The 14,023-nt window shown below is 37.2% G+C and overlaps 1 long non-coding RNA gene across 1 annotated transcript; it reads left to right on the plus strand.

Moving 5' to 3' along the window:
- The first annotated feature begins 770 nt into the window (after positions 1–770).
- LOC144994853 (uncharacterized) lies at positions 771–13,697 on the plus strand. The gene is made up of 3 exons (XR_013658509.1): positions 771–953; positions 4,505–4,626; positions 5,452–13,697. It is a non-coding gene; the product is annotated as an uncharacterized LOC144994853 (long non-coding RNA).
- Positions 13,698–14,023: the final 326 nt, after the last annotated feature.

Below are 14,023 nucleotides of genomic sequence, written 5' to 3' on the forward strand. Positions count from 1 at the left end.
GAGAGAACAGGAATTCTGACAAAGTCTGAGTCTTCTGAGGATCACTTGATGATCAACTGTTTTGCAGGAGACTGACTCTATTCAGAATGAACTGACGTTAAGTTGAACCAGCCTGTATCTTGGAACACCTTTGTTGGCAACACCACCCAAAGTTATGGTTTTTAAGTTAAAAAATATTTTGGAACTCTACCCTTCACATCATACAAAGCACATCTCAACAGTACTGTAAAATTATTGCTTATTGGAAACAAACTCTCCAAGGGATTAAAAAGAGAGTTCTTTTGAAATTTCCCCCACCAGCAAAGCATCATGGGAAGTATGACGTCACGACCCCGGAATAGCACACGTTTCTTGTGAGAATTATCTAACAGAATCACCCACAAAACACACAGACATAACACAAAGAAGACAGCACACCACCACTTTGGGATTGGAATGTAATTTTATTAGATTTCAACCCTTGGGAGTCAAACTAAAAACGGAGCTGTCTGATTGGTCCATGGGAGAGCTCATGCAAATGAGAACAAACTCAATAGCTAGAATGTTCAACAACGGATTAATGATCAATACAATAATTACTATAAAATGTTCTACACATACATAAGGAACTAAACTAAGTAGAACTTCTATTATTTCATGAAAAAATAACATGTAATCAACCTACTTCATCAAATACGAACGAGAAAAGGGAAACCTTGAGTCAAGCAGCTGGTCAAGCCAATCACCCCAGGGGATTTTCATATCAATCTTCCCTCTACTCGACCCCTGCTGGACGACTGGAGAACCACACCCCACGGAGAATTTCACTCAAGGTTGCCGAACTAGAGCAAAAACAGCTCTTTTAAGGGCTTTCCTCATTTCTACTACACTTCGATCTTCGACGCTCCTGACCAGCAAGGAAGACCACCGGACCCCCAGTGAGAAGAAGGAGGAGGTCTTCAACTTTACTCGAGGTTAGTCACGACCATTATGAATTTTCCCGCGACTTTAAAAGGACCGTTACTGTAAATCAACGACCTTTTTCACACTAAAGGCCCGTACACACCGGGACGAATATTCGCCAGGCGTTATTCGCCAGCGTTTTTCGCCACGTTTTTTGTGTTCACACCCAGGCGATTTTCGCTGACGATGAGTGGAGTGAACATGCAATTTCATTCCCTGACATTAGATGGCGCTTAATGTAAAACAGAAATACTCCTGTACACAAGGTGGCGCTGCGCAACTTTACGCTTCTTAAACTCGCTTTTCCCTCAGAAGAAGAGAGCAAGTATTTACACGCTTGTCAGAATCAAACAAAGAAAACATGAATATTTCAAGCACCAGTAGCTCCAACTGGTGCTTGGTTCGGGGATGTTTTAGAATGTCCGTCATTATTGCTTCGCGGCTGTGTAGACGCTACTTGGCGTCTATCTTCTTCGCTGGTATGTGTGCTCAGCAAGGCAGTTTTGTGTTTGAGCGCCCCCAAGTTGTGTTTTACTGTAACTTCAGAAGCTCCAGACACGTGAGCAAAAGCGCCGTTCTCATTGGTCGAGTAGATTTCGACGCGACGCGTCGAAAAAAAAAACGAACCCGAGGCGTTTTTTTTTTTTGACGCTTTAACGCCTGGCGTTTTTTCGCGTCGGTGTGCACACTCTCGTTGGTGGCCTTTGTTTAGTCACGAGGCGTTAAACGTCGGCGAAAATCGCCGGCGAAATTCGTCCCGGTGTGAACAGGCCTTAAGACAACACTACTCACCCTCTGATAAACAATTTTTTTGAATAAAAACCGTACAAGTTTAAAATCGATAGGACGAACGTAAATGATTTGAACTTTTCCTTCGTTGAACCGGAAGTGGTCATGGCAATTTGATTCGAACGTAATTTTTAAAATACTTTTTAAAGCAAACCAACCGACGAATTTTCTTTTTAACGGACACAAATGTACAAAATGACACGTAGAATCGATACTGATCGACAAACAACAACTTTCTATCCGTTTCAGAGATCGGTTTTTGTAGTCATTCCGCCATCTTTATAGTTCTTGGAATTCGAACGTAGTTTTTACAGTTTTTAAACCACATTAAGTAGTGAAACTCCTTTCTAATTGATCAAATATATAGCAGTTCACATAATACTTTTTAAACACCGCGGTCGACATCTGTGGAAGTGCGGTCTCGCTAGCCGTCACTGACTTTTTGCATGCGCGTTGACATCATAGTTTACATCATAGTTTACATCATAGTTTACGGTGCACACCGCCAGCGAGCTGAAAAGACGGTATAAAGTGTTAATATCACCCATGTCAGTTACTCATCAAATAACATGTACTGTGCTCAGAAATCAATGAGAGATATTGCAGCTCTAGATTGTCTTTTGATGTACAGATTTATTCCTTTATTGCATGTCTGACCATTCTATAATCAACTACCAAGAATGTGTGTGTTTGAAATATATGCAATCAGACAGAATGTAAAAGTGAGTTTGAACACTAACAAGAGTGTTTTGTGTGTTGTTGAGCACGGCATGGAATGAAACAGAAATAAAGATTCTCCACGTAAAATGACACATCTGGTCCAGTCATGTCAATTCATTCTAAAGTGGCTTCTGTCCAAGATTACACAAAACTTTCAGTGGATTATTGTTGTTAATGATGTTCACTAATATAACAGCAAGCCTGAAGAAGATTTACTGTATAAAATTAGAGATATTGATATTATAGTCTCATTCAGGCTGTCTCCTTCAGTCAGCATATAACATGGAAACCACCCAAAATGCCAATTTATTAAAAGATTACACAAAAAAGTCACTGGATTATTGTTGGTAATAATGTTCATGATAATCTCAGCAATTTTGAAGAATATTGACAGGAGAAAATTACAGATATTAAAGTTTAATTCTCCTAGGCATCCTGCCTTCATAGTTAAAGAACATTTGATCCACCCAAAATGCCACTTTAACCGGTTTATAAACATTTTATACTATGAATAAGGAGGCCTGAATTGGTCTATTATGTCAATATCTTTACTTTTCTACAGTCATTCTTCTTCAAACTTGCTGTGATGATCATGGACACCATTACTAACAATAATCCAGTGAACGTTTAGCGTCACCTTTGAAAAAAGGGTATTTTGTAAGGTTTAAATATTACACTATGACTGTGAAGTGGTCTATAACTTGACTTTCTTATATTCTTCAGTCAAATTTGTTTAAACTTGCCGTGTAGTTAGTGAACAACACTTCCAACAATAATATGTTAAATGTTTGGCGTCACCTTTGTACCAAATTTTATTTTGGATGGTTATACGTAATACTATGAATGAAAAGGCATAACTAACAATAATCCATTGAAATGTTTGTGTAATCTTTTAATAAATTGGCATTTTGGGTGGTTTCCATGTTATGCTGACTGAATGAGACAGCCTCAGTGAGACTATAATGGCAATATCTCTAATTTTATACAGTAAATCTTCTTCAAACTTGCTGTTATATTAGTGAACATCATTAACAACAATAATCCACTGAAAGTTTTGTGTAATCTTGGACAGAAGCCACTTTAGAATGAATTGACATGACTGGATCAGATGTCATTTTACGTGGAGAATCTTTATTTCTGTTTCATTCCATGCCGTGCTCAACAACACACAAAACACTTGTTAGTGTTCAAACTCACCTTTAGAATCTGTCTGATTGCATAATTTCAAACAAACACATTCTTCTTGGTAGTTGATTATAGAATGGTCAGACATGCAATAAAGGAATAAATCTGTACATCAAAAGACAATCTAGAGCTGCAATATCTCTCATTGATTTCTGAGCACAGTACATGTTATTTGATGAGTAACTGACATGGGTGATATTAGCGCTTTATACCGTCTTTTCAGCTCGCTGGCGGTGTGCACCGTAAACTATGATGTAAACTATGATGTAAACCCGCATGCAAAAAGTCAGTGACGGCTAGCGAGACCGCACTTCCACAGATGTCGGCTCACCTGACCGCGGTTTATAAACGCCTGCCGACCCGTGGGTATTTCCACTGAAGATCAGTTCCAACGTATTTAGTACTTTTTAGGTTTTATGTTCAATTTTCAGTGTTTAATAATCTAATATAGGACACATGTTAAATTTGTGTATAAATTTCTTCAAATAATCTATAAGTGTGTGGCAGCCAGTATGAATATATTTGCAGGAACACAGATTTTAAAATGGCTGCTTGGCCTCCTGTTCGCTTTAGGATTGATGTTAAAGTTTTTATTAGTTTATAAATGTTTGTATGGTCTTGGGCCTTCATATTTATCTGATATTTTAAAGTATGATCCCCTCTGGACCCTGAGGTCCTCTGATACAGGCCTTTTGGTTATCCCAAAAGTTAAAACACACTGAAAGGCCTCATTCAGTTTTAATGGACCTCCTCTATGGATTAGCCTCCCAGAGAGCATTTACCATTTTATGTCTATTAAAGTTTATGTATTTGTTTTAAATAAATGTTAATTTTTTTTATTCCTTTTACATTTTATTTGTAACTCCAGAGTTTTGCTCTGAGGGATCTTCCACACCAGTGGCTGACCATTTCTGGACAACAGAGAGGAGCTGTTTGCTGGTTTTTCCAGAGAGCCTTTTGTTTTGTAAGCCAGTTAAGAGTTTGGTAAAGGTAAGTTAAATTTGCAGTGTTTAATAATCTATAGCAGTGCTCCCCAACCTAGTTAGCGCCACGGCCCGGTATGACGTAATTCAAGGTTTTCACGGATAAGGTTTCTTTTTTCAATAAACTTTATTGCACATTTTTTAAGTTAATGGATCGGTCTTTGAGATGTTGGTGGAGGATTACTGTAGCAACGCCACGCAGAAGGAGTAACAGATACGTGACAACACACATCCCGAGCTTTAATTTTGACACCCATGAATGGAACATTGCATGGGTCTCATCATCCTCCCCCCTTCTCATACTCATGGTGCAAAAAAGTACTGTCTGTTAAGTGTAGCTTTCTTTTCTGGAAGTGGAAGGCTCCTCCTGTCTCCTGGCCGGGCCTTTTCCCCTAGGCTCATTTTGCTAGCTTCTGGGTTTTATTTTAGCAGTAACTTATCACGTGGCCGAGAGGAGCACCTTGGTCTGCGTTACTGTTGACAGACGGGTGTGACAGTCACACAGAATCGGGCAACTTTTCTAAATAAAACTTCTTTCAGATTCAGATATAAAAAAAACGGAAGTAAGTTATTATTTCTGTGCGGCCCGGTACCAAATGACCCACAGACCGGTACCGGTCCGCGGCCCGGGGGTTGGGGAACACTGTATTTTAGGACACATTTATTATTATTTTTACTTTTATTTGTGTAGAACTATTTTCCAATAGTCTGAAAATATTGTTTGTTTTTGATTATTGGTCTGTGTGGCATAAATGTATTGCTTTAGGTATACATAATAGAAATGATGATCTTATTTTACTGGTGGTTTCATTTTTATATATTTTTTTTATAGATGCCACGAAAGAAGGGATTTAATATGCGTCGCACCAAAGTGTGTAAGGTTCAAGAAGAAGGTAAAACTTCTGGTTGTGTGTGTCAGGAGCAAATACAGAAGCCTTTGATTTCTGGAATGAAAGTAAGATTAACACATTCAAGTGATAGTACAACATCTCTTACATGTTGTGTTGTGGCTGCAATCAACCATGTTGTTGCTCCAGTGTGTACATGGAGGGACGCTGATGTTGACAATATTAGAAATGAAGGTGTGCAGTTGGTTTGTTCATTTAATGGAAGTGATGGATGTGTGAACAATTCCGAAAAGTTATTCAAGGTTTCTGAAAAGCTCAGTGTGTTTGGAAGAATTTGGGATGTTGCTATCAATGAGCCTGTGTATTCTGGTGATTCAAAGAGTGAAGATTTTTCACTGTATGAAATGATGCAGGAGCGACTGATGGAGGAAGATCTGTGTTTGTTGGATTTGCAGGGTTTCGTTTGTGCTGTCATTCATCACAAAGAGTATTTTGTTGTGGTCGATTGTGGTGCACGAGATTCATCTGGAATGTTTTCTAATATTGGAACATCTGTGGCTGTTTTCAACAGTTGCTTTAATGACTTGATGTTGCACATTTGGAACTTGAAAAAGTCTTTGAATGCAGAATGGTTTGGCATCAGTTCAATGTTTGTGAAAGAAGCTTCTTGGGATGGGTGTAATAATACATTTGGTTTGGGAGCAGAGGATGCACGTGTGAATCAGTCAGTTTTGGGCAAAAGACAGACTGGTTTTATAAAAGAACATGTTCAGGAGTTAAATGACAAAGTTGTGGTTGGCGAACAATGTAAAGTGTTAATGGAACGCAAAAATTCATTGAAAATTGGAAAAAAATGCATTAATTTAAAAAAAAAATCATCTTCAGTGATTTTAAATGAAAACAATTGTAACAGATTTGACACAGAACGTTGTGTAAGGGGATCTTTTCATCAAGGAGATCGGCAGCTTCAAAACAGAGGTGTGCAGTGCATGGCAATAGCCCTGGTGAGTATGGCTAAACACACGGATCGTAGTGTTTTTGAGTGGGAGGCAACAGACTTGGACCATGTTGTGTTTCTTGGTGATCAGCTTTACTCCTCGGTGTGTGAAAACAAAATCATCCCTGGAAATTTGAAGTTTTTGTCAGTACCTGATTTGCCCATGGATTCTGAAATTGATGGTAAATTATTTAAGTTTGAGTATGGTGAATACGTTTCTGGGATTGTTAATGTGAGTAATGGTAAATTTGTTGACAGTGGTGAAGTGATAACTCTTAAAAAGGGACTGGAGCACATGCTTGTCAAGTATAAAACATGTTTTTTGACCATAGGCAGTAGTACTTGTGCTGTTATTTCAGAAAACGGCCATTATGCTGTGGTGGATTCACATGCACGCAGTGGTACTGGAATGGCAGATGTAAATGGAAGAAGTATTATCATGTACCTTCCTAGTCTTAATGATTTATACAATTATATTTGTTGCTTGAGTATTTCACTTGCAGGGAAAGAAATGGCTTTTGAAATTGCATCCGTTGCTGTTACTGACAATGATCATAGTGAGAAAAATAAACAAAGTGTGCTTGAGAAGGATTGTAAAACTGGATTAAATACTGGGTCACAGTTTGGTTTCGGGTGCAGTTTAGATGTTCAAACTAGTCCCTTACTGTTGCATGAAAGTAACAGAAAGCGTAAGCTTTCTACTGTGCAACGTGAATCAAAGAAGACAAAATGGTATGATGCTAATGAAGCTAGTTTGGATGTTGAGTTTCTTGGTGATGTTTCATCAAAGAAACTTGAGTTTTACCCTGTTGATTTTGATGTTACACAAGCATTGTGTAAACAACTGAATGTGCATTGTGAAAACACTGCTTGTTCTAACCCTCTAGAGGTTGATATGTTGGGAATTCCATGTCAAACTGATCATATAGTAGCCGATGGCAATTGTTTTTTTAGGGCTGTGTCCAAAGTTATTAGTGGTACAGAGAAAAATCACATAAAGTTAAGACGTGCAGTTGTCACACATTTACAAAAGAATGTTGGAAATTATAGTTCTCTTTTGAGATCTGAAAATATGTCTGTGGATGAATATCTCAATGTTTCTAGAATGAGATTTTCTGGTAGTTGGGCTACAGAGGTTGAAATTCAAGCTACAGCTGACTACTTGGGTGTGAGTGTGTATACATTTCACAATGAACGTTGGTTGAAATATGCCTGTCAACGTAAGGCCATATCTAAACAAGGCATATATTTGCAAAATATAAATGAGTGTCATTATGAAGTTGTAACTTGCGTTGAAATTTTTCAGCAGCAGCGTTGTTTTGGGTTGTGTAAATCTATGGAAAAAAATAATTTGGGTCATAATATGAGGCAACGCAAAAGAGACTCAGAAATGCTGTCAGAAGGAGATTGCAAGAGTGTTAAACATGGCAGGTCTGAAGTTGGTGATTGTAATGAAGTTTTGTTTAGTGCATTGGTTAACAATGATCACCAAAACAGTGAAATCTATCAAAGTAACAATTTAGTTGAAAATGCTTTCAGTTTTTATCCATTGTCGTTTGAGAGTGCAGTTTTGTTGTCAAAACATATTGATTTAGATTTTGTGAAGCAGTATGAAGACATTCCAACTAATAATGTAACGCTTGGTTCTATTTGTAAGACAGAGGTCACATTAAATGATGGCAATAGTTTTTTTCGTGCTATTTCTCGAGTCATTAGTGGATCTGAAAATTGTCATAGAAGAGTTCGACTGGCTGTTGTTAAGTTTATGCTAAAGAACAGTGACATTCATATGAAGTTGCTGGAGAAAGGCTATGGAACAGTGTCTGAGTACATTCAGAAGTCACGTATGAAATATGTTGGCAGTTTTGTATCTGAGATTGACATTCAAGCTACTTCAAATGTTTTGGGAGTAGAAATTTTTGTACACAATGGTAGCATATGGAGAAAGTATAAGCCTGTAAATAGAATATTTGGAAATCAAGGAATTTATTTGCGAGAATGTGATAAGAAATATTATGAGGTTGTTGTCTGTGTTCATTGTAGTGGTGAAGCTGGATGTGCCAATTGGTGTAAAAGCAATAGTATTTGTTCTGACACACCACTGCTAAGATGCCGTTCTTTTCAACCACATAATGTTAGTTGTGATTCAGTTGGTGAATCTTCTTTTTCTAAGTATCTAAAAAAAAAGAGATCCTTTTACCACAAAATGCATTATCAAATAATTGAACAGCATAAACAAAAGAAAAAAGATATGAGTAAAAGGAAATATGAATCTGATTCTTTGCATAGATCCAGAGCATTGGAATTGAGTAAAAATAAGTATAAGAAAAATGCTATCTATAGAACGTGTGTTAAAGAACGTAGTGCTGCAAAATACAGAACTGATCCTTTACACAGAGATAAAAAAAAAAATGGAAGTAAAAACAAGTATAAATTGGATTTGTTACACAAATGTAATGTTAAGGAAATGAGTAAAAGAAAATATCAGAGTAATGTTACTCACAGAGAAAATGTTAAAGCCCTGAGTTCCAGAAAATATCACAGTAATGTTACTCATAGAGAAAATGTTAAAGCACTGAGTTCTAGAAAATATCACAGTAATGTTACTCATAGAGAAAATGTTAAAGCACTGAGTTCTAGAAAATATCACAGTAATGTTACTCATAGAGAAAATGTTAAAGCACTGAGTTCTAGAAAATATCACAGTAATGTTACTCATAGAGAAAATGTTAAAGCACTGAGTTCTAGAAAATATCACAGTAATGTTACTCATAGAGAAAATGTTAAAGCACTGAGTTCTAGAAAATATCACAGTAATGTTACTCATAGAGAAAATGTTAAAGCACTGAGTTCTAGAAAATATCACAGTAATGTTACTCATAGAGAAAATGTTAAAGCACTGAGTTCTAGAAAATATCATCAAGATCCTCACTTTAGGAAAAGTGTGTTGGATGGGAATAAATTGAAGCGACAATTGAATAAAGAACGGTTAGAAGAGTTTGATGTTGTGATGAAACAATTTTTGGATAAAGTTAAGGATGGACCCGGGTTTGTTTGTTGTGTATGTCATAGGTTGTTATTTGAACATCAAGTATTACATTGTAGAAAAGAGTCCTACAGTAATGCAGGACTTGAACTTATTGCTGATCAATGTATCACTTCTGATTATTTGCATACCTGTAATGCTAACTGCTCAAAAAATTGTGAATGGATGAAAACACCAAGAAGCAAGTTGTGGATTTGTTACACGTGTCATGCTAAAATAAAAAAAGGTCAAGTACCAGCTGAAAGTGTTAAAAATAACTTAGAACTTGAACCTATACCAGCAGAATTGGCATGTTTAAATCAATTAGAACAACATCTAATAGCGTTACATATTCCATTTATGAAACTGTTAGCATTGCCCAAAGGTGGGCAGAATGGTGTGCATGGACCTATTACTTGTGTTCCTGCAAATACTGAACAAACCAGTTTTTTGTTACCACGCATGTCTATTGAGGGTTCTCTTGTGCCTGTGAAATTAAAACGGAAGCTTACTTATAAAGGACATTATGAATATCAGTATGTTGATACGGAACGTGTTAAGCAGGCTTTACAGTTTTTACAAAGCCATAATTCTTATTATAACAACGTGAAATTTAATAATGATTGGATTAATGGTTTTTGTAAAGAAAAATCTGATGTTGTAGAAAAAAATGTTGAATGCACTGCAGATGTTGACGTTTCAAATGTTTTAGGAGATGAACTTCTGCATGATAGACAGCAGCATTGCATGTTCCAGGACACTTGTCTAATGCCAGTAGACATTGGTCAAGAGGCTTTGGATCAATATTTTGATCACATTTTGAATGTAGCTCCCGCTGAAGGCAATAGTCCGGTGAAGTTGTTGTCCGATATTACAAATGAGGCTAAGTGTTTTCCTGTGTTGTTTCCCAAGGGTGGACCAACATATCATGATGGAAGACAACATCCTTTAACTCTATCACGATATTTTAACAACAGGATTCTTAATGCTGATTGTCGTTTTGCACAAAATGTGGAATATATTTTTTTTGCCCAATATATGACAGAATTAGAAAAGGTCGTTTCAAATGTTTCGATTGCAGTAAGAAAAGGTAAGTATAATTTTAAAAATAAACGAGTAGTTACTGGAGAGTTGTTGAATAGTGATGATTCCATTAAAAGGATGTTGGAATTTGATGATGGGTACCGATTTTTAAAACCAATTAGAGGTACGCCAGCTTTTTGGCAGGCGGCCCAGAAAGACCTCATGGCTTGTGTGAGGCAGCTTGGAATCCCCACATGGTTCTGTTCATTTTCTTCAGCTGATATGCGGTGGAAGAATTTACTTTCCTGCATTCTGAAGCACGAAGGTAGAACTGAAACTGTGGAGCAGTTGGAATGGGCAGACAGATGTGAGCTTTTGCGTCGGAATCCTGTCACTGCTGCTCGGATGTTTGATTTTCGTTGGCATTGTTTTCTGAAAGAGGTTCTTATGTCGCCTGCATGTCCTATAGGAAAAATTAAGGATTATTTTTATAGGGTGGAGTTTCAGCAACGAGGCTCACCACATCTTCATTGCCTGTTTTGGATAGAGGATGCACCTGTAATTGACAGAAATACAGATGCTGAAGTGATTGCATTTATTGATCGTTATGTGACTTGTGAGTTACCATCAAATATTGACTTACTGGAAATTGTAACATCTGTGCAAAAACACTCTGAAACACATGCGAAAACATGTAAAAAAAAAGGAACTGTGTGTCGTTTTAATTTTCCTAGACCACCTTCTGCGCGTACATTCATATCACGTAGCACAAGTGCTGAAGAGACACAGTCTTGTCAATGTGTGTTATCACAGAAAGAGTCTTGCAACTGTAAAGAAAATGCACAGACACAGCAATTGAAGAAAAAAGAGGCTTCTGCATTGATTGCACACATTAAAGCTGCTCTCTCAACTGATGGGCCAACTTGTGACAATGTTGAGGATTTGTTTGAATCTGTTGGGTTACACCAAAGCACATTTGAAACTGCATATAACTGTTGTGCTCGGAAAACCCATGTTGTGCTGAAACGTCAACTTAAAGAAGTTTGGATTAATCAATATAGCAAGCCACTGTTAAAATGCTGGAATGCTAATATGGATATACAGTTTGTTGTCGACGCATACGCATGTGTTGTGTACATCATTTCTTACATCTCTAAATCAGAGAAGGAAATGGGTTTATTATTGCAGTGTGCACAAAAGGAAGCAAGCAGGGATGGAAATGCTTCTGCCAAAGAGAGTCTAAAAACATTAGGCAGTACATATTTGCACAACAGAGATGTATCTGCTCAAGAAAGTGTTTATAGACTGACAAATGCACATTTGAAAGAGTGCTCTCGGAAAGTTGTGTTTCTTCCTGTTGGTGAAAATACTGTTAAAATGAGTTTACCGTTAAAAGTACTAAAAGAAAAAGCATCAAAGCATTCTGTTAGTACAGATGATATGTGGATGACAAGCATTGTGGATAGATATAAGAACAGACCTAAGAGTGATGATTTTCCTTCAATGTGTTTAGCAGTATTTGCTTCCGAATTTCGTGTGTTGTCAAAAAATGAAAGTGCTGCTAAGCGAATAAAGTTGAACAACAACACTGGATATGTTGTGAAAAGAACCCGCACACAACCTGCTGTTGTACGTTACGTTAAGTTCTCTGAAACAAAACAGCCTGAACTGTTTTATCAAAGCAATCTGCAGTTGTTTTTGCCATACTACAGCGATAGCCAGCTGAAACCTCAAGGTTTTGAAACGTATCAAGACTTTTTTCATAAGGGCACGATAAGACTTGGTAATTCAGGTCTGCAGTTGGTAAAGTCCGTGGTAACATTAAACAGAAGTAAATTTGAAATTGATGGTGATAAATTGGTTAATGCTCAGCAAGGGATAGATAATGCTGGTGTAGTTGAAGATGGCTGGTGTGAATTATGCCCTGAGCAAGAATTGGAAAGACTTGAGTGTCAAGAGTTGTTGCAGAACCAAAAAAGTGTAGATGATGAACAGGAATTTGATATTCCTGATTTAAGAGTTTCAGCTCAACATAGCCATTTCTTTCAACTGAATAAAACAAAAATGCCTCGTAGTGATGGCTTGGCTTTAATTCGCTCTTTAAATGAAATTCAGATGGATATTTTTTACCAAGTGAGAAAATGGTGTGTGGAAAAGGTTTTGGGAAAAAAGCCAGAACCATTCCACCTGTTCATAACAGGAGGTGCAGGGACTGGTAAAACTCACCTAATTAAAGCAATACAATATGAATCAAATAGACTATTGTCTCCTCTTTGTCGTCATGTAGATGACATCTGTGTTTTGTTGACAGCTCCCACAGGAATTGCTGCGTTTAATGTACAAGCAAGTACTATACACAACACTTTCTGTATTGGTAAAGATGTCCGCTTACCTTACACACCACTGGGTGAGGAAAAATTAAATTCTTTACGTGCCATTTACAGCAGTTTACAGATTTTGATAATTGATGAAATATCCATGGTAGATCATAATTTATTAGCATATATTCATGGGCGTCTGAGGCAAATAAAGCAAACTGGTAACTCTGCATTGTTTGGAAATGTTTGTATTATTGCAGTTGGGGATTTCTTTCAATTACCTCCAGTGAGAGGAAAACCATTGTATGTAGAAAATGTGGGTATGGATCTTTGGTGTGGTGTGTTTAAAATTGTTTGCCTGGAAACCATTGTACGCCAAAAAGATCAGGAATTTGCCAAATTACTCGGCAGAGTTAGGACACGATGCAAAGGTACTGAAATGTTAAAAAGTGATATCCAACAATTGAAGTCACGTGAAACGGGAGAAGGCAGCGCTGCTTTACATATTTTCCCAACTAATGGTCAAGTAAATCAACATAATTTAACCCATCTACATTCATCCTGTCCAGATTATGTAACTATTAAAGCTCAAGATTATGTAAATTGTAAGGAAACAGGTAGACAAGTGTTACTAAGTGGTAATCATTCAAACGCTAACAATACTTGTTTAGCAGGAAGACTTCTTTTGGGGAAAAATGCACGTGTCATGCTTTGTAAAAATGTTGATGTGGCAGATGGTCTTGTCAATGGTGCATGTGGAATTGTGACTGATATTGTCTATAGAAACTCTGACTTTCCACAAATTGTTTTTGTGAATTTTGATAATAAAGACATTGGAAGACAACGGAAGAAACAGTATGAAAATCATCCAGGGCTTGTCTCAGGTTCTGTAGCCATTGTTCCAGAAGAGGAACGACTCACAGGAAGAGGTGGTCTGAGACGTCAGTTTCCTCTAAAACTTGCTTGGGCTTGTACTGTTCATAAAGTTCAGGGTCTTACCATTGATAATGTTGTTGTGTCTTTGAAAAAAACCTTTGCTCCTGGGCAGGCTTATGTTGCATTAAGCCGCGTAACAAGTTTGTCTGGTTTAATTATTCAAGATTTTAAGGAACAGGCCATTTATTGTAACAAAACAGTTTCTGAATATGTGGCAAACATGCCTCAATATCTAATAAATAAAGAAAATCTCACTT

Source organism: Oryzias latipes, chromosome 10 (assembly GCF_053564925.1).
Source record: "Oryzias latipes strain Hd-rR chromosome 10, Olatipes_Hd-rR_3.1".
NCBI lineage: Eukaryota > Metazoa > Chordata > Actinopteri > Beloniformes > Adrianichthyidae > Oryzias > Oryzias latipes.